General features: G+C 38.0%; 1 pseudogene; it reads right to left on the bottom strand.

Annotated features, from left to right (window-relative positions):
• Positions 1-1,039: 1,039 nt before the first annotated feature.
• LOC150012611 (asparagine synthetase [glutamine-hydrolyzing] pseudogene) lies at positions 1,040-2,631 on the bottom strand (annotated as a pseudogene).
• Between the last annotated feature and the right edge of the window lie 16,455 nt (positions 2,632-19,086).

Genomic DNA, 19,086 nt, shown 5'->3' with positions numbered 1-19,086 from the left:
GAAGGAGAAGTGGGCTGGTGGGACCCTCCTGTTTGAGGCCCGCTGATGCAATTGCACTTGCCTATGTTGAGTTAGCAGCAGAGACTGTGTGCATCTGAAAGGCCACACACCTTTTCTAAGAAGATCACTACTGCTCACCTCCAACAGACTGCTGCCATTTTAGAATATCAAGAGTAAAAACTATGGATATTTATACAAAATTTACCAATTTTAAATCGTTGCCTAAATTTCTTTTGAAATATTCTCAAGTGTAAACAAAACACGGTGGCAGGACACATACACCCCATGATCCACTCGTTTACAATGTCTGAACTTCGCCTTTGTCTACTGCTTTATATTATAATAATTTGTGCCTTAGAGTCTACATCTGAAAAAATGAGGAAACAACAACTCTCTCCCATAATTGGATGATCATCTAGTAATATGATGTCTTTCTCCAGGGAAATATTCTATTTTTTTTTAATTATTTATTTATTTATTTATTTTATTTTTAGAGAAAGGGGAAAGGAGAAAGAGAGGGAGAGAAATATCACTGTGTGGTTGCCTCTCACTTGCACCCCCAACTGGGGACTTGATGTGCAACCTAGTCATGTGCCCTGACTGGGAATCAAACCAGTGACACTTGGCTCGCAGGCTGATGTTCAATCCACTGAACCACAGCAGCCAGGTTGAAAGATTCTTTATAAATGATGAAGTGCTCCACAGGAGTAATTGATGATTTGTGATCTTCCATAGCTCTTATGCTACACAAAGTTTCATCAAGAGTCTACTAACACTTAGATCTAAGTAATTTGCATGATGAGTTGTTGTTTTTCCTTTGTGATTTATGTAATCACTTACAAGGGCATATAGGCTGACTAGCCTCTAATACCTGCTTTTTGTAAAAAAAACAAGGAAAGTACTTTTTATTTTAGATTTAAGACTTTATTTTTTTACCCCCTGCATGGATAATGCTCATTGCTACCTTTCTAGCCCACAAGCCCTCTACCCTTCACAATAAGAAGAAACATTTACTTTCACTCTGTAGTTCGGAACATGCCTAATCTTTGGTAGCTGACTGGTAATGGGTCAGAGTGCATGCAGAAGGGTCAGCGGCATTAATCCACTTGGATGTCCAGTAATGGGTCAGCCAGTCATCTCAGCCTGGGTAGTTGCATTCAAAGATTAATAGCCTTCTTTAGTTTTAGGAGTATTAAAGGGAAACTTTTGGGCTGCAGTTGCCATCATTGCATCATCAACCTGATCTTCAATATATTCCTATAAAGTCCTAAACCAGGAATTCTTAACTGAGGTTATGCCATCCACTGAAGGCTTCTTTTGGTCACCAGAGAATCTCTTTAGGTATCAGATTGGAGTCCTCAAATGTCTCTCCCAGCAGATGTTTTTCTATCTCATTCTTGGGAATTCTCATATCCGGTGGCAGAGACAAGTTATAGGAACAAAATCAATGATCCAGAAATGGGACTTTCAGTTCAAGACTGTTGGGAGCAGTAGTTAGATCTGCACAGAAAACATCAGACAAATAGAGTTCCTTGAGAAGCCTCTCACTCTCCTCCTCAGCTTTGTCAGAGGAAGGAGCCTTGTGAAAATATATGTAACCCTGCTTAAGTTCATCTGAACCTTCTCCAGAGAAGATGACCACACTACTTCTGTTTTTCCGAATGTACTTGGAAATTAAGTATGTATCCACTGAAGCAAGAATGTTGTAATGTCATAAGTTTCCAAGGAAGATATAGCTTCATCCAGGACCTGAATATCTTCCTCAGAGTTAAAGAGGGCTTCATAGTGTTCACTTTCAATATGATTTGCCACCTTTCTGGCAGCTAGTAAATCAGGACTGTCTTCCATGCCAAATGCAAATGTCTAGAGACTGTCCTGGGCTTGTGCCTCTTTTAGCTGCTTCAACAGGGTGTCAGCAACCACATTTGAATCCAAGCCCCCTGATAAAAGACAACCAACCCTCTGTCTGTCATTAAATATTTCTTATAGCATTGTTAAAATGGATCTGGAGGTTGTTCTTCATGCTTTCTATCTAAAAACCTGGGAATAGTTTCTCCACACTGTCATAGTACAGTGATGATATTTATTTCCACCAGCACGACTTTGTCATTTGGCTTTAAATCCAAAACTGCATAGTGTCACAAGAGAAAAGGCTTTACTTTTCAAAAAAGGAGCTGTGGAGTGCTTCAAATTAACAAGAACTTTAGCTTCTGAACACACAGCCAAAAATATATTTTCTGTCATAGCTTTAAACAAAGGTCTGACTCCATAGGTATCACTGCCCAAGAATACTTTCTTATTGGCTGCATGCAGTAAAATAAATGTAAAAACCCCTTCCAACATACAAATCATTTTCTCCTTTGTCATAAAGGTAAAGGATTATCTCACTATCTATTTTAGTCTGATATTCACATTCAAAATTCAAAAAAGCTTCTGGTGGTTGTAGATTTCTCCCTTGTAAAATAGCCACAAATAAAGAAATCTCTTCACTCAAATTGGTTGCATTCAAAACAGCTCATCAACCACTGCCAGTTGGTAAAATCCAAAGCAGCAGCTGGTCTATCCATTGATATTCTCAAAGAAAAATGCATCTGGACCCCTGTGTGCAATCTTCATAGCACTCAGGTACTGAACAGGAAGGCAATCATCACTGCCAAAGAGGGCTCAAATGCTGCACAAGGTGCAATGGAGCTGTAGACTTTTGGGGCACGAGCAGGCAGTGAGTGAGTGATGCAGGAGCAGGGATGCAAACAGGAGACATGGGCTGCAGTCAGCAGGCCAGTGGGTGGGTGGAAAGTACTTTTAAAAAGTCCTTTCAGAGTCAAAACAATGAGATTAGTTATTGAGGGTTTACTTTGTGCAAAGCTCCTGGGTGACCTTTGGGCACCTTAGGTGGTTAAATCCAACCTTTAATCTATTATTATTATTATTATCATTACCATTATTGTAATTGTCTAGAGGGTGGTCCTCCTTCCATTGACCTACTTAAAATGAATACTTTTCTTAAAAAAAATATTTTTAAATTACAGTTGGCATGCAATATTACATTAGATTCAAGTGTACATGCCAATGATTAGACATTATATAACTAGGTAATCATTCCAATAAATCATATACATATCTAAAACCATACACAGTTAGTAAGATATTATTGACTATATTCTCTATGTTGTAGTTTACATCCCCATGACTATTCTGTTAACAGCAATCTGTACTTCTCAGTCCCCTTGCCTTATTCGCCCAAACCCCCAACCCCTCCTCTCATCTGGTAACTGTCAAAGCATTCTCTGTATCTGTGAGTTTTTTTTCTGTTCTGTCTATTTATTTTGTTTTTTAGATTTAATTTTTGGTAGATATGTATTTATTGCCATTTTATTGTTCACATTTTTTTATCTTTTTGAGGGTAGTATAAGTAGCCTCTGGAACAACTTCAATTGTAGCAACATTAGCATCATGGGAGTGCTAAAAGGAGAACAATGAGAGAGCAAGAAATTGAAGACTTATTTTGGAGCTTGTTTGAAGATTCTAGAAAGGGAGTGCAGCTACTCATGTACTCTTGACTGAAGAACAGTCCTCTCCTTTATCAGAGAAAGTTGTTTTCTTTGACCAAGCATGCAGCTGGGCTGGGTGAAGGGATTAAGCAAAACAAACAAACAAACAAACAAACAAATAAACCCCTCACAGACAACAGTCATTTTAAAGGGGAAAGGGGGATGAGGGAGGTAGGAGAGGGTAGGGTGGGAATAAATGGTGATGAAACTAGATTTTACTTGGGATGATGAACATACAAGACAATATACAGATGATGTATTATAGGATAGTACACCTGAAACCTATATAAGTTTATTAACTAATGTCACCTCCAAAGATTCCATTAAAAAAAAGAAAAATATTATTTGAAAAAATAATAAAGGAAAACTTCTCTAACATAGTGAAGGAAATAGATATACAAGTCCAGGAAGCTCAGAGAGTTCAAACAAGATGAAACCAAAGAGGCCCACACCAAGACACATCATCATTAAAATTCCTAAAGTTCAAGGCAGAGAGAGAATCTTAAAAGCAGCAAAGGAGCTCCCATAAGACTTGCAGCTGATTTTTCAGCAGAAAATTTACAAGCCAGAAGGAATTGGAATGAAATATTCAAAATGGTAAAAAGCAAAGACCAACAACCAAGATTAGTCTATGCAGCAAAGCTATCATTTAAAACCAAAGGACACCTGGCTTCTGTGGCTCAGTGGATTGAGCATCGGCCTTCAAACCAAGGGTCACTGGTTCAATTCCCAGTCAGGGCACATGACTAGGTTGCACATCAGGTCCCCAGTTGGGGGTGCGTGAGAGGCAACCACACAGTGATGTTTCTCTCCCTCTCTTTCTCCTTTCCCCCTCTCTAAAAATAAACAAACAAATAAATAAATAAAGGATTCTCTCTTAAAAATAAATAAAACCAAAGGACAGATAAAGAGCTTCCCAGACAAGAGAAAGTTAAAGGAGTTCATCACCACCAAAACAATATTATAAGAAATGTCAAGTTCTGGTCAAGATGGTGGTATAGGCAGACATGGCTTGCCTCTTTGCACAACCACATCAAAATTACAACTAAAATATAGAACAATCATCACTCAGAACCATCAGAAATCAAGTTGTATGAAAAGTCTAACAACTACAGAATTAAAGAAACTACGTTCACCCAGACTGGTAGGAGGGGTGCAGACATGCAAGTGGATGTTCCCTCACCCACATGTGGTGGATAAAAACTCAGGATGGTTAGCTCAGGAGCAAGGAGTCCCAACCCCTCACTAGGTGCTCCCAGACTAGGGTTCCAGTGCCAGGAAGATAAGTCCCCACAACTTCTGGCTACAAAAACCAGCAGGGATTGAGTTGGTGGAAGAAAGTGTTGGGTCTCTAAGCAGTTCCTTTTATAGAACCCACACATGGACTCATCTACTCAGACTCACTCTCTCTGAGCTCCAGTGCTGGGGTAGCAGCTTGAAAGACACCAGTTGTATATAGGGAGAAACTGAAATATCTGGCATCAAGGGGAGCAGAGGATATTGTCTCTTTTCTAAACCCTCCTCCCACACAGCTGAAAAGCTGGTATCATATCTGAGACTCCATCAACCTGGCTAACATTGTCTGACCCACCTTGGAGAGTCAGAAACTCAATCCAGAGACTTAGCTTTTTCATATGAATGGCTGGTCTTAGTCATGCTTCACAACTTCTGCAACAGCTGGCCTCAGTGAGCTTCAGGCCCAACAATAGCAGTAACCAGCTTAGATTTACAGCTTGGCTTTGCCTGGGAATCTCCAAGCCCAGCACAAATAGCAGCCATCTCATATTTTTTTTTATTTCTGAGACAGGGAAGCCCTGGGAAAAACACAAATGGGGGCTGACCTTGGCCTGCACCACCCAGGAAAACCCTGTGCCAGCACACCTAGTGGTCAGCTACAGATCACATCGGAGCACCACCACCCTGCCCCTGCACAGCTGATCCTCCACAGAGGGTGGAGGTTGGTGGTAAGTGGTCACAGCCGATCCTTGCAGCTGACCAGCCTGGATAAATCCATCTCATTGATCTTCAAACAGCAACCAAGGCTGAACTACAAGGGGAAGGTATACTCAACCCACACAAAAGGCATACCTCGAGTAGCCAGCTTGGTTGAAAGGAGAGTCGGTGCCACCAGACACTACAGGACACCTACTACTTTAGGCCACACTACCAAGACACAGGGTCAAAGAAATTCTACCTCATACATAGAAGCAAACACAGGGAGGCTGCCAAAATGAGGAGACAAAGAGATATTGAACAAGTGAAAGAACAGATCAAAACTCCAGAAAAAGAGCTAAAGGAAGTAGAGATAACCAATCTATCAGATGCAGTGTTCAAAACACTGATTATAGAATGCTCAAGGAATTTAGTGAGGACCTCAACAGCATAAAAAAGATTCAGTCAGAAACAAAGGATACACTAATTGAAATAAAGAACAATTTACAGGGAAACAACAGTACAGTAGATAAAACTGAGAATCAAATCAGTGCTATGGAACATAAGGAAGCAAGAAACAACCAATAAAAACAACAAGAAATAAAAAATAATCCCCCCAAATAAGGATAGTATAAATAGCCTCTGGGACAACTTTAAGAGGTCCAATGTTTGCATCATAGGGAGGTCAGAAGATATTGTTTAGAACCCAAGGGCAGATAAAGAGCTTCCCAAACAAGAAAATACTAAAGGAGTTCATCGTCACTAAACTATTACTATATGAAATGTTAAAGGAACTTATTTAAGAAAAAGAAGATCAAAAGTATGAACCATAAAATGGTAAAAATAAAAATACAAATTTATTAACAATTGAATCTAAAAAACAAAGTAAGCAAAGAAGAACAGAGACAAAATCATGGATCCAGAGAACATTTTGATGGTTACCAGATGGGAGGGGGTGTGGGGGAATGAATGAAGAGGTGAGGAGATTAAGAAGTATAAATAGGTAGTTACAGAATAGCCATGGGGATGTAGCCAAAGAACTTATATGCATGAACCATGGGCATGAACAATGGTGGGGGGATTACCTGAGAGAGTGGGGGGCGCTGGGTGGAGGGGGGCAAAGGAGGAAAATCAGGACAACTGTAATAGCATAATCAATGAAATATAATTTAAAGAAAGGAAGAAATGTTAATGGGTCTTCTTTAAGAAGAGTGTTGACAGTAGAGCTACTGATTACTTTAAGAGAAAATTCACTTTATTTGTATGAACAGAGATTATATTTACCTAGAAGGAAATCTATCAATTAAGGATTATAAAGCATGAAATTTATGTCAAAAGACCTGGAAATACGGTTGTGCCAGATCAGGAGGAAGGTTTCCTGGAGTCAGAGAACATCATATTCAAATTTTATTTCTTTAGAAATAGCTGTAAATTTATTTTTTTAAAAGTATCTTTCATTTATTAACACCACCTTTATTTATACTGTATCTGTTTTTCCTGGATTATTAGTCAAAATTTTGCAAGCTAGTCTGTGAATGAATACTTAAAAAAATATTCATCACTAATTGCATGAACTCACTTCAGGGAATTTCCATTTATGAAATGGAAGAAAAATGTGTCCCAGGTCTGTTTTATAAGTTGTTTCTCCCAAAATCATTGGTAGAAAAAGAAAATTCATGTTCTTGATTTGCCATCCCAGAACTCCATGTCTTGTCTGACAGCAGAGGTCTTAGGGGTAGAAGCCCTTGAAATTTTTTCTGAATTTTTATCTTCTAGACACCAAGGAGCAGCAAAGGTTGTCAGGGATGGATGGACAAGCAAATAAAATATCTTCTGAGGATTCAGAATTCTGGGTCGAAGCATAGGCAAATATCTTCCATAAACTGCTCTTTAAGAAACAATGAAAATATATAGCATGGATGAACTTCTTGTAACATAATACACTGCTGTCAATTACCATGGAGAGACCAAGGGGTGATTAATATTATTAACATTTTTCTAATGCTATCCCACCTGAAGCCCAGGGCACTTCATGATGGTATTAATTCTTTTTATTTAATTAGAACCCAAATAAAATGTCCAATTTATACTCAATGGAATGGGCATATGGTAGGCCCATTTCAGAAAGGCAACGTCTGTCCTAAGGCCATAATTAGCCTACACTATTAATAGCCATTTTTGCTAGTTTCGAAAATAGAACAAGTTCATCTTACTGTTGGACTTTTCACAAAATATATTGGTTTAGAGCTAGATTAAAAGGTTGAGTTAAATGGACATGATACATTGTTTTGGAGTTTTTTACTTTGGACTGAACTGTATTTTTGTAACCAGTTTTTACTGAGAGAGCCACGAAATGACAGTGTGGTTTAAAATTGCCTATGAAGCACAGTGTATTCTTGAAAAAATGTTATAGAAATGCTCTTTCTTTGCCATTATTTTCAGTTTCTCCAAATAGCAAATGTGTCACCGAGGTAAGAGGGTTGGTTTCCTCTTTCATACTCTTTTCACCAAAACCTCCTATGCAGCATCTCTCAAAGAATATTAGTGGTAAGTAATGCATTTATGTTAGGATATCTTCCTTGCCACTCCAACACAACATCTGGGGTTCATGCCACCTCACCTTCTAAACCAGACCTCAGATGCCAGACTTCAACTCAGTCCTTGTCCATTTGGGTACAGGGAGAGAGTGTGATGTGGGGTGAGGTGTTTACCTTTGCAGTCTATATTAATTTTGTATTGCTTCTATAACACATTAGCACAGACTGAGTAGCTTGAGACAACACAGATTTACTATCTTACAGTTTTGGACATCAGCGGTATGAAATAGTTCCACTGGTCTGTTCCTTTCTGGAAAATTCTAGAGTAGAGTCTGTTTTCTTTTCTTTTTTTTTTTTTTTTTTTTTGCCTTTCCAGCTTCTATAGGCTATTCACAGTTTTGGATTACAGATTCCTTCCATCTTCAAAGGCAGCAGTAGCTGATAAAGTCATCCTGACAGCACGTTACAGTACTGACACTGCCTCTTCTGCCTCTTCCATATCAGGGACCCTGTGATTACACTGGGATCACCTGGATCATCTGGCTACTCTCCCCATTTTAAGGTCAGCTAATTAGCAAGCTTAAGTCCATCTGCTACATTAATTTCCCTTTGTAATGTAATTAAACATATTCACAGGTTCCAGGCAGTAGGACATGGACATCTTCAGTGCATGGGAGGTAGCTTTCTTCTGCCTACCACAGAGTCGGACACAGATTTAAATCCTTGCATCCCAACAGCTGAACATCACATTATCAATTGAAAACAGTTTCCTGAAAAGAAAAATCAGAACATTTGTGCTTCATAGTAGTGATAACTACGATTTTTTAAACATTGTGTTCCTGGCATTGTACTCAACTAGATGGAATTAAATGATTTTAAGTTTATAAGCACTGAGAGTGCTTCTCTATTCTTTCTGTTTCTTTTCTTTTTTTTAAATCCCAGAGCCATGTGTAGCAGCAATCATGGTGAGTGGGTTGCCCTCAGTCGACAGCTAATTTTTCTTGGGTGGGATATTCTATAGTCTAAAGTGAAGATGGGAGTACATATAAAGAATGGAAATTATTACCAAATCCACTTAGCCATTCACCTAATCCATATCTTTCAATCTAGGTTTCATTGACAATAAGGCTGACATATTTATGCTATTATTTTATCTCCTATATTGCATAATGAGTTTTATTTCTGAACCCTAAAAATTCAATATTCTCTCTCTACAAAAATTCTGGATCTTCTCACATCTCCACCTAGACACAAACAGAGATCTGAAACCACAGGCCTTATTATTATTATTTTTAAAGTATATTTTATTGATTATATTGTTACAATAGTTCTAATTTCCTCCCCCTTTGCTCCCCTCTGCCCAGAATCTCCCCTCCCCCAGCAATCCCACCCCCCTTAGTTCATGTCCATGGGTCATGCATGTAAGTTCCCCAGCTTCACCCTTTCCTATATTAGTCTTTTTTAAAAAATAACTAATTAATTTTTTATAACATTAAAAAATAACAATTCCCCCCGCCCCCCAGACTTAAGACCCTTTATAATCTTATAAGGGACAATGGGCGAAGGTCTCGTGTTCCTCTAGCTGCTTCAAGCTGGACATGGTCATCATCCTACCTACCCTTGGGTCCAGAAATCCCTAATAAGAATGGGGGTGTGGAGGGGAGAGTGGTCTTTCCACATGGGGAAGGATCTTGCAGACTCCAGGTCAGTTGGCTGTCCATGGACGATAGCATGCTTGGTTTAACAGGTTGGCATCCTTGTTGTATTCCAGCCACTTAGTTTAGCCAAACCGCTGAGTCTCAGGAGGCAGCGATGCAGACAGGATTAAGTGAGGCCTATACGTGCAGACAATCACTCAGGTAATGAGATCAAAGGCTTATGCTCTCTGGTTCAGTTTGCTCATTTGTTTGTGTTGTTCATTAGTCTCCTGTATTAGGTGATATCATATGGTATTTTTCTTTTATTGCCTGGTTTATTTCATTAAACATAACTCTCTCTAGTTGAGCGGTTCTCAACCTGTGGGTCATGACCCCTTTGGGGGTCAAACGACCCCCTTCACAGGGGTCACTTAAGACCATCAGAAAACACATATATAATTATGTATTGTTTTTGTAATTAATCATATGCTTTAATTATGTTCAATGTGTAACAATGAAAATACATTCTGCATATTGGATATTTACATTACAATTCATAGCAGTAGCAAAATTACAGTTATGAAGTAGCAACAAAAGTAATTCTATGGTTGGGGGTCAGCACAACATGAGGAACTGTATTAAAGGGTCACGGCATTAGGAAGGTTGAGAACCACTGCTCTACTTTCATCCATGTTGTTGCAAATGGTAGAAGTTTCTTCTTTCTTTTTTCATTATGTAAATGTACCACAGTTTTTTGATCCACTCATCTACAGATGGGAATTTAGGTTGTTTCCAGCACTTGGCTATTATAAAGAGTGCTGCGATGAACATAGGGGTGCATGGGTTCTTTTGAATTGGTGTTTCAAGATTCTTCGGGTATAATCCTAGTAGTGGAGTCACTGGTTCAAAAGGCAGTTCCATTTTTAGTTTTTTGAGGAAATTTCATACTGTTTTCCATAGTGGCTGCACCAGTCTGCATTCCCACCAGCAGTGCACCAGGGTTCCTGTTTCTCCGCATCCTCGGCAACACATGTTTGTTGATTTGTTGATGATGGCCATTCTGACTGGTGTGAGGTGGTATCTCATTGTGATTTCTTTTTGCGTCTCTCTGATGGCTAGTGATGTTGAGCATCCTTTCATATGCCTATGGACCCTCTCTGTATGTCCTCTTTGGAGAAGTGTTTCTTCAGGTCCTTTGCCCATTTTTTAATTGGGTTGTCTGTCTTCTTGGTGTTAAGTCATATAAGTTCTTTATATATTTTGGAGACCAATCCCTTGTCTGAGGTATCATTGGCAAATATATTTTCCCATATGGTTGGTTCCCTTTTCATCTTGCTGATGTTTTCTTTTGTTGAACAGAAACTCTTTCATTTGACATAGTCCCATTTGTTTATTCTTTCCTTTATTTCCCTTGCTTTAGGAGATGTATTGGTGAAAATATTGCTACATGGGGTATCTGAAATTTTCCTTTCTATGTTTTCCTCTAGGACTTTTATGGTGTCACAGCTTACATTTAAGTCTTTGATCCATCTTGAATTTATTCTGGTGTGTGCTGTAAGTTGGTGGTTAGTTTCATTTTTTTGCACGTCCCTCTCCAGTTCTCCAAGCACCATTTGTTGAAGACGCTCTTTTCTCTCCATTTTATCTTCCTTCCCCCTTTGTCAAGTATTAGTTGACCATATAGACCTGGGTTTATTTCTGGGTTCTCTATTCTGTTCCATTGATCTATATGTCTGTTCTTATGCCAGTAACAGACTGTTTTGATTACCATAGCCTTGTAGTATAGTTTGGTATCAGGTTTGACTATTTTGGTCTTTTTTGGTTCCATATAAATTTTTGAAGTATTTGTTCTAGGTCTGTGAAATATGTCGTTGGTATTTTAATAGGGATTGAATTGAACCTATAAATTGCTTTGGGTAGTATGGACATTTTAATGATGTTGATTCTTCCCATTTATGAACATTATGTTTGCTTCCATTTATTTGTATCTTCCTTAATTTGTTTCTTCAGTGTTGCGTAGTTTTCCAAGTGCAGGTTTTTATCTCTTTTAAGTTCATTCCTACATACTTTATTTTTCTTGTTGCTATAGCAAATGAGGTTGTTTTTTTTTTTTTAGTTTCCATCTCTGATATTTTCTTGTTGATGTACAGAAATGCCTTTGATTTCTGAATATTGACTTTGTACCTGCTATTTTGCTAAATTTACTACGTAGGTTGAATAGTTTTTCTATAGGGTTTTCTATGTACATTATCATGTCGTCTGCAAATAATGAGTTTTAATTCCTCTTTTCCAATTTGGATGCCTTCTATTTCACTTTCTTGCCTGATTGCTATGGCTAGAACTTCCAAGACTATGTTGAATAGAGGTGCAGAAGGTGGACATCCTTGTCTTGTTCCTGACCTCAGGGAGAATTCTTTCAATTTTTGCCCATTGAATATGATGTTGGCTTCAGGTTTCTCATATATGGCCCTTATTATGTTGAGGTATGCTCCCTCTATTCCCAGTTTGCTGAGTGTTTTCATCATAAATGGGTGTGTACTTTATCAAATGCTTTTTCAGCATCTATTTATATGATCATGTGGTTTTTGTTTTTCATTTTGTTTATGTGGTGTATTGCGTTTACTGATTTGTGAATATTAAACCATCCTTGCATTCCTGGAATGAATCCCACTTGATCATGGTGTATGATCTTTCTAATGTGTTGCTGGATCCGGTTTGCCAACATTTTGTTGAGGAATTTAGCATCTATGTTCATCAGTGATATTGGCCAGTAGTTTTCTTTCTTTGTTGTGTCTTGGCCTGGTTTTGGAATTAGGGTTATACGGGCTTCATAGAAAGAGTTTGGTAGTCTTTCCTCTTCTTGAATTATTTGGAATAGTTTGAGAAGGATAGGAGTTAGTTCTTTCCTAAATGTTTTGTAAAATTTGCCTGTGAAGCCATCTGGTCCAGGTCTTTTGTGTGCTGGGAACTTTTTGATTACTCCTTCAATTTTACTAGTTGGTATTGGTCTATTCAGGCTTTCTGCTTCTTCTTGATTCAGTTTTGGAAGACTGTATTTTTCCAGAAATTTGTCCATTTCATCTAGGTTGTCAAATTTCTTGTGATACAGTTGTTTGTAATAATTTCTTACAATCTTTTGTATTTCTGTGGTATTGGCGGTGATTTCTCCTCTTTCATTTTTGATTTTATTTATTTGGGTTCTCTCTCTGTTTTTCTTGAGCCTGGTTAAAGGCTTATTAATTTTGTTTATCTTTTCAAAGAACCAGCTCCTGGTTTTATTGATCTTTTGAATTGTTTGTTTAGTCTCTATGTCATTTAATTCTGCTCTGATCTTCATGATTTCCTTCCTTCTATTCGCCCTGGGCTTTGTTTGCTGTTGTTCCTCTAGTTCTTGTAGCTGAAGGTTAGATTTTTTATTGGAGATTCTTCTATCCTTTTTAGGTGGGCCTATATTGCTACGAACTTTCCTCTCAGGACTGCTTTCACTGTATCCCATAGGTTTTGGGTTGTTGTGTGTTCATTATCATTTGTTTCCAGAAACTTTTTGATTTCTTCCTTGATGTCATTGTTAACCCATTCATTATTTAATAGCATGTTATTCATGCTCTATGAATTTGAATGTCTTTGAGTTTTTTCCTTGAGGTTGATTTCCAGTTTTAAGCCATTATGATCTAAAAAGATGCTTGATATAATTTCAATTTTCTTGAATTTGTCGAGGCTTGTTTTGTGCCCTACATGTGGTCTATCTTTGGAAATATTGCATGTGCACTTATAAAGAATGTTAGTTTGCTTCTTCAGCATGAAAAGTTCTATATATATATCAACTAAGTCCATTTGATCTAGAGTATTGTTCGATGCTTCAATATCCTTGATATTTTTTTGCTTAGAAGATCTGTCCATTGTTGACAACGGGGTGTTAAAGTTCCCTACTATGGGTGTGTTGCTGTCTATATCTTTCCTGAAGTCTTTCAAAATTTTCCTTACATATTTGGGTGCTCCTAAGTTGGGTGCATATATATTTACAAGGGTTATATCTTCTTGATAGATTTTTCTCTTAAGTTATGAAATGCCCTTCTTTGTCTCTTTTTATGGCCTTTGCTGTGAAATCTCTTTTGTCTGATATAAGTATTGCTACCCCAGCTTTTTTTTCATGTCCATTTGCTTGAAATACTTCTTTCCATCCCTTTACTTTTAGTCTGTGTAGATCTTTTGTTCTAAGGTGTGTCTCTTGTAGACAGCATATATGTGGGTCATTCTTTCTAATCCATTCAGCTACCCTGTGTCTTTTGGTTGTAGCATTTAATTCATTTACATTTAAGGTTATTATTGATAGGTACTTAATCATTGTCATCTTTCTCCTTTGTACTTGTGTTCTTCTCTATTTCTGTTTCTTCATCTTGTTAAAGCAGACCCGTTAGCATCTCTTGCAATGCTGGTTTGGTGGAAATGTATTCTTTTAGCCTTCTTTTGTCTTACAAACTTCTTATTTCATCTTTCATTTTGAATGAGAGCCTTGCCGAGTAGAGTATTCTTGGTTGTTGGCCTTTGTTTTTCATTGTTTGGAATATTTTTTGCCATTCCCTTCTGGCTTGTAGTGTTTCTGCTGAGAAATCTGATGATAGCCTTATTGGAGCTCCCTTGTATGTTATTAGTTGTTTCTCTCTTGCTGCTTTTAGGATTCTCTCTTTGTCTTTGAATGTTGCCATTTTAATTATGATGTGTCTTGAAGTAGGCCTGTTGGGGTTCCTCTTCATTGGGACCCTCTGTGCTTCCTGGACTTGGGTGACTCTTTCTCTCATCATGTTAGGGAAATTTTCTGTCATTAGTTTTTCAAACAGGTTTTCTATTTCTTGTTCCTCTTCTTCTTCTTCTGGAATTCCTGTGATGCGGATATCATGTTGTCCTGCAGCTGTCTTAAAACCTCTTCATTCTTGTTCAGTCTTTTATGATTTTGTTGTGCTGTCTGTGAGTTTTTGTCTACATTGTCCTCCAGCTTGCTGATCTGATCTTCTGCTTCCTCTAGCCTGCTTTTAATTCCTTCTACTGTGTTCTTCAATTCAAAAATTGTATTCTTCATTTCCTCCTGGCTCTTATTGATAGCTTCTATGTCCTTTTTCATGCTGGTGTAATTCTCAGTAAGTTCCTTATAGTTTTCCTGGCGTTCTCTGTCGTTTTCTTTGAGCTCGCTGAATTCATTGAGGTTCTCTATAATCCATGTTTTGAGTTCCTTGTCTGACAGTTTGCTTAATTCTGTTTCACTTAGCACTCTTTCTGGGGATTTCTCCTTTCCTTTCGATGGGGGGGTTGTTGCTCTGTCTCCCCATTTTTTTTATTCTTATTATTTCTTGCTGCTTTTTAGATTGATCTGCACTTCCTGGATCTGCCCCTGGTGGCGTCAGATCATGTACCAGTCTGCACCTATGCAGCCTGTTGGAGACTACTAGAGATCTACTGTCTTTTTCTGTTTCCTTTAGTTGTTAATCTATTCAATTTGTGGTCAGCCATCAGGCTTAAGAACCAAGGGTGGGACAGATTAATTCCTGCAGGCGGGGCTTTTGGTTCTCCTCAGGTTGACGCCACTCGGAGGGGAATGGTCTGCCTACATTATGGGAAATGAGTCAGCACTGGGACCTGGTCAGCTGCTCCCTCAGTTCTCTTCTCTAAGCCAGCACCCCAAATTCTCCCCAGGTATCTCTAGTCCTCTCTGCCCTCCCTCTGCTTGAATCCAAGGTGAGTGGGTGCCTTAATATTTTTGTACATGATCCGAATAAGAGCTCTTTTTCTTCAGCTGTTTCTTTCAGGCATCCAGAAAAACCTGTGACTTCTTGCTTATTACAGCTGGATGCTATTTTACTTTCTGCTCTGTTGCTATAGGCTGGGAAGTCCTGCTGGAGGTTTAGACTCTGCCATTCTCAGGGGGAACCTCTGGCTGCTGAGCTGTTTCTCAGTCCCTTCAGCTGCCACCCGTGGGAGCCCAGCCAGCCCTTTCGCATATCCTCACTTCTACCAGTCATGTTGTGATGAAGTGGCCCTTTCTTTCTCTCCGTGGTTATAAGACTTCTCTCCAGCTAGTGTTCAGTTGGTTATTCCAGATGATTTCTCCACAATTAACTTGTCAGTCCAGATTGGTCCTGGAGGAGGTTAGTGTAGCTTCCACTTACTCCTCTGCCATCTTGGATCCCTCTCCCAAAGGCCTTATTATTAATTGTTCATCATCTTTGCTTATATCCTCCAATTGTTTTAAAGTTTACATAATATTATGAACCAGTATCTCACTCACAATAAATGTTCAATAACTGTGAATTCCCTTTTACTGCCAGATGAGTAGAAGGAGAATCAGGTAAGCTAGAGACTTTAAAATATTAAACAAGGTAATTATTAATCTAAATTAACTGTCCATATGTGAGACAAATAATTTTCAAGCTAATGATTGATTTGTTCATTCATTTATTGGTCCACTTCTTTATATAGTCAATTATTTTTTACTTTCTATGGAAAATATAAAGTAAAACGAGTAAGGCTAATTTGTTTTGTACATTGCATTTGTGTTTTTAAATGAATATAGAAAAATAGAATTCAACAATGTCTCTATAACTCTCAGGGCTAATATTTTTCTTTTTGATCCTAATATTAAAGAAAAAAAATAAAAACAGAGAAGATTAACTGCCAGGAACTTATAATAAATAATTCCAGTTCGGCTTTATGGCCCTAGTTTTTACTTCCATGACTCCAGCATGAGTTCTTCCTTATGTTTTCTTACCATAGCATATTTTGCAATAAATCTAACAGGCCATGTCTGAATATTACATCCCTCATAACAATAAGTAGGCAGTGTTAAGACAAAACTTACTTGATTTTTAAAATGATATTTGTAAACAACATACTCTTTAGTACTATTAGGCTTTCCCGGAAAAGCTAACTACTACCACTTAACTAACAAACTAATGGCGAACTTGCCCTGTGACAGCCAGTGATAAGTTTTTCAGATCAGTAAATATTTCTGAGGACATCAAATGCAGGATGATATCAACCTGCTCCTATGGGATTAGTCTGCAAAGCTATTGGTGTTTATGAGGAAAAACAGTGACAGATGTTATATCATTCACTTTTCTTGTTGGGCAGATTTATATAGGCATTTCAATACCACATAGCTAATGTAAAAACCAGAATCACCACATGTAAAAATATATAATGGTTTAAGAATTATGAATACCTACTGCACCATCGTATGCTGCAATAGTCAAGTAGAATGTGGAATTTTTACTCTTTGAAAAAATAATTTGGAAAACCAGTCTTGATTTGATTTTTTTATCTACAACTTTTTCGAGTCCTTTAATACATAGGCTCCTTTAATATTTATTTGAGGGTGTGATAATTTGTAATGTAAGATCACATAATAATTCAGAGACTAAGCTCTGGAGTCAGAAAATCAGAGCCTGGGTCCTAGTCATTCACTGGAGTTGCATGATCCTGGAGAAGTCATTCAATGTCTCTAATGTTTATTTGTAAATTATACATATCAGCCTTAGACAGATATCACAGCCTTTATAAGTCATTTTCCACTAAACATAACATGTGGCATATAATAATACTTATTAGCTGTTACATTACTTTAAGTTAGTTAGGATTTGAGCAGAAATGGCACATTCAAAGTATTAAATTGATAAGATTTTAATAAAAGGGCTATATGAAGGTGTGGTAAGGCTACAAAGAAACTAGAGGGAGTGGTTGATTATCCAAGAACAGGCAATAGTTTCCAACAATGACTACCTCTACAGGGGACAGGGAAGGTAGTGGTGTTATCAGAATCCAGAAAAATCTCTAGCCTTGGGCAGAGGGAGAAGATGGGGGAGGGTGGCACTGAATAAGGACTACATTAAAAAACAGGGGACACAACCACAGGCATAATCACACTGGGCAGGGAGGGAGGTCAGAAGAATCAAGTCTCCACTGCCTTGCAAACTCCTCTTATTTGTCAGACCCAGTGGAAGCCAGATACTAAGAAAACATCATAATGAAATCCACAGAGGTCAGCCCCCTGGGGCATAGGACAAGACAGAGATGGTAAATGTAGCATAGCCAGCATGGCACTAAAGTTAGGGACTTCTTCCTGAGGTCCTGTGCCTCCTCCTGCATGAATTGGGACAATCTGGGCCTTCGTGCCAAGCAAGTGTCTCTTCTGTCTTATCCAGGTCTCCATCCAGGCCCATCACTCTAGGAGCCAGCTACTCCTTCCCAGCCATGTGGATTTCTTTAAACTTAAGTGTCTTGGGGACCTGTCTGGAAGCCTTCTCAGTGGTAGTAACAAAACCATCACCAAGGGTCTTTGATGCGTCGGCCTAATTGTGTGATTCTACTGAGTCATTTCCAATACCAGCAACCCTGAGATGAGCAGCCAAAGCATCACCACATTTTCCTCTCCCAAAGAAACACTTTCTGGATAAAGTATTTACTCTATTTTTCTGGATCCTTAGCAACAATCTCTGAGTAGAAGAGGATAAATTTATTAAATATAAAATACTTGTCAATAGTTGCCCTCTACATAAATAAACTTAAGGACTCACTTTCCTGTGAAATGGTTTTAAATTGTTTCAATTGCAAAGTATTTCAGGAGAAATAAAATACTGGCATGACCTGTGATTAAACAGAAATCATATTTTTATAACATCTCTTCTCTGTTGCTATAGAAGCAGCTAAATATAGCTTAAAGCAGAAGACTGGGTAAATATCTGGCCCCATTACTCAGTGCCTCAGAGAGTTCACTTGACTTCACTGGGTGACATTTGCCCTGCTCTAGAGATAAGATCACATACTAGATATGGGAGTCTATGTAAATTATAAGTCATTTGGGAAGCTCCTTTTTTTTCTCTCTGTCCCTCTCTGTCTCTCTCTGTCTCTTTCTCTGCTGCCCTCTGACCCTGGAAAAGCCTGGGGTTTTGGTCATGAGTTGTGCATAGACTAGCTTTGAGACTTTCAAGAACGCACATAATACAAAGATAATAGATAATTTTAAAGATAGGTTCTTTTCAAAGAATACTGAATCAGATATATTTAATTTTGTTTTTCATTCTTAACTTTAATTGTGCAATGTTATTTAACTAAAATCATATCTGGGTAGTAATTTTTTGGGAGTTTGTTGGTTTTACAGTTTCTTGCAAAATTAATAAAGAATAATGTTTCAAATAATTTGATTGATAATGATCAATGCAGTTATGCTGTTAGTATAAGTTTAAAAAATGTTTACCTTCATAATAAAGAAAGAATGATATAATGTTCCAGATGGAAACTCACTTCGTAGGGGTAAGGAATGCAAAAAAAAAAAAAAAAAAAAAAAAGCTATGTAATAATATGGTCCAGCTGCACTTTTGGGTTTAGCAATGGGCCCAGTTGTGATATGACATCTGAAAGATTTTTCAAAACACATTTTTT

Source organism: Furipterus horrens, unplaced genomic scaffold (assembly GCF_987537825.1).
Source record: "Furipterus horrens unplaced genomic scaffold, mFurHor1.1.pri manual_scaffold_4, whole genome shotgun sequence".
In the NCBI taxonomy this organism is placed as follows: domain Eukaryota; kingdom Metazoa; phylum Chordata; class Mammalia; order Chiroptera; family Furipteridae; genus Furipterus; species Furipterus horrens.
Note: the sequence above shows the minus strand (reverse complement) of the source record. Positions and strands in the feature narration are given on the sequence as shown.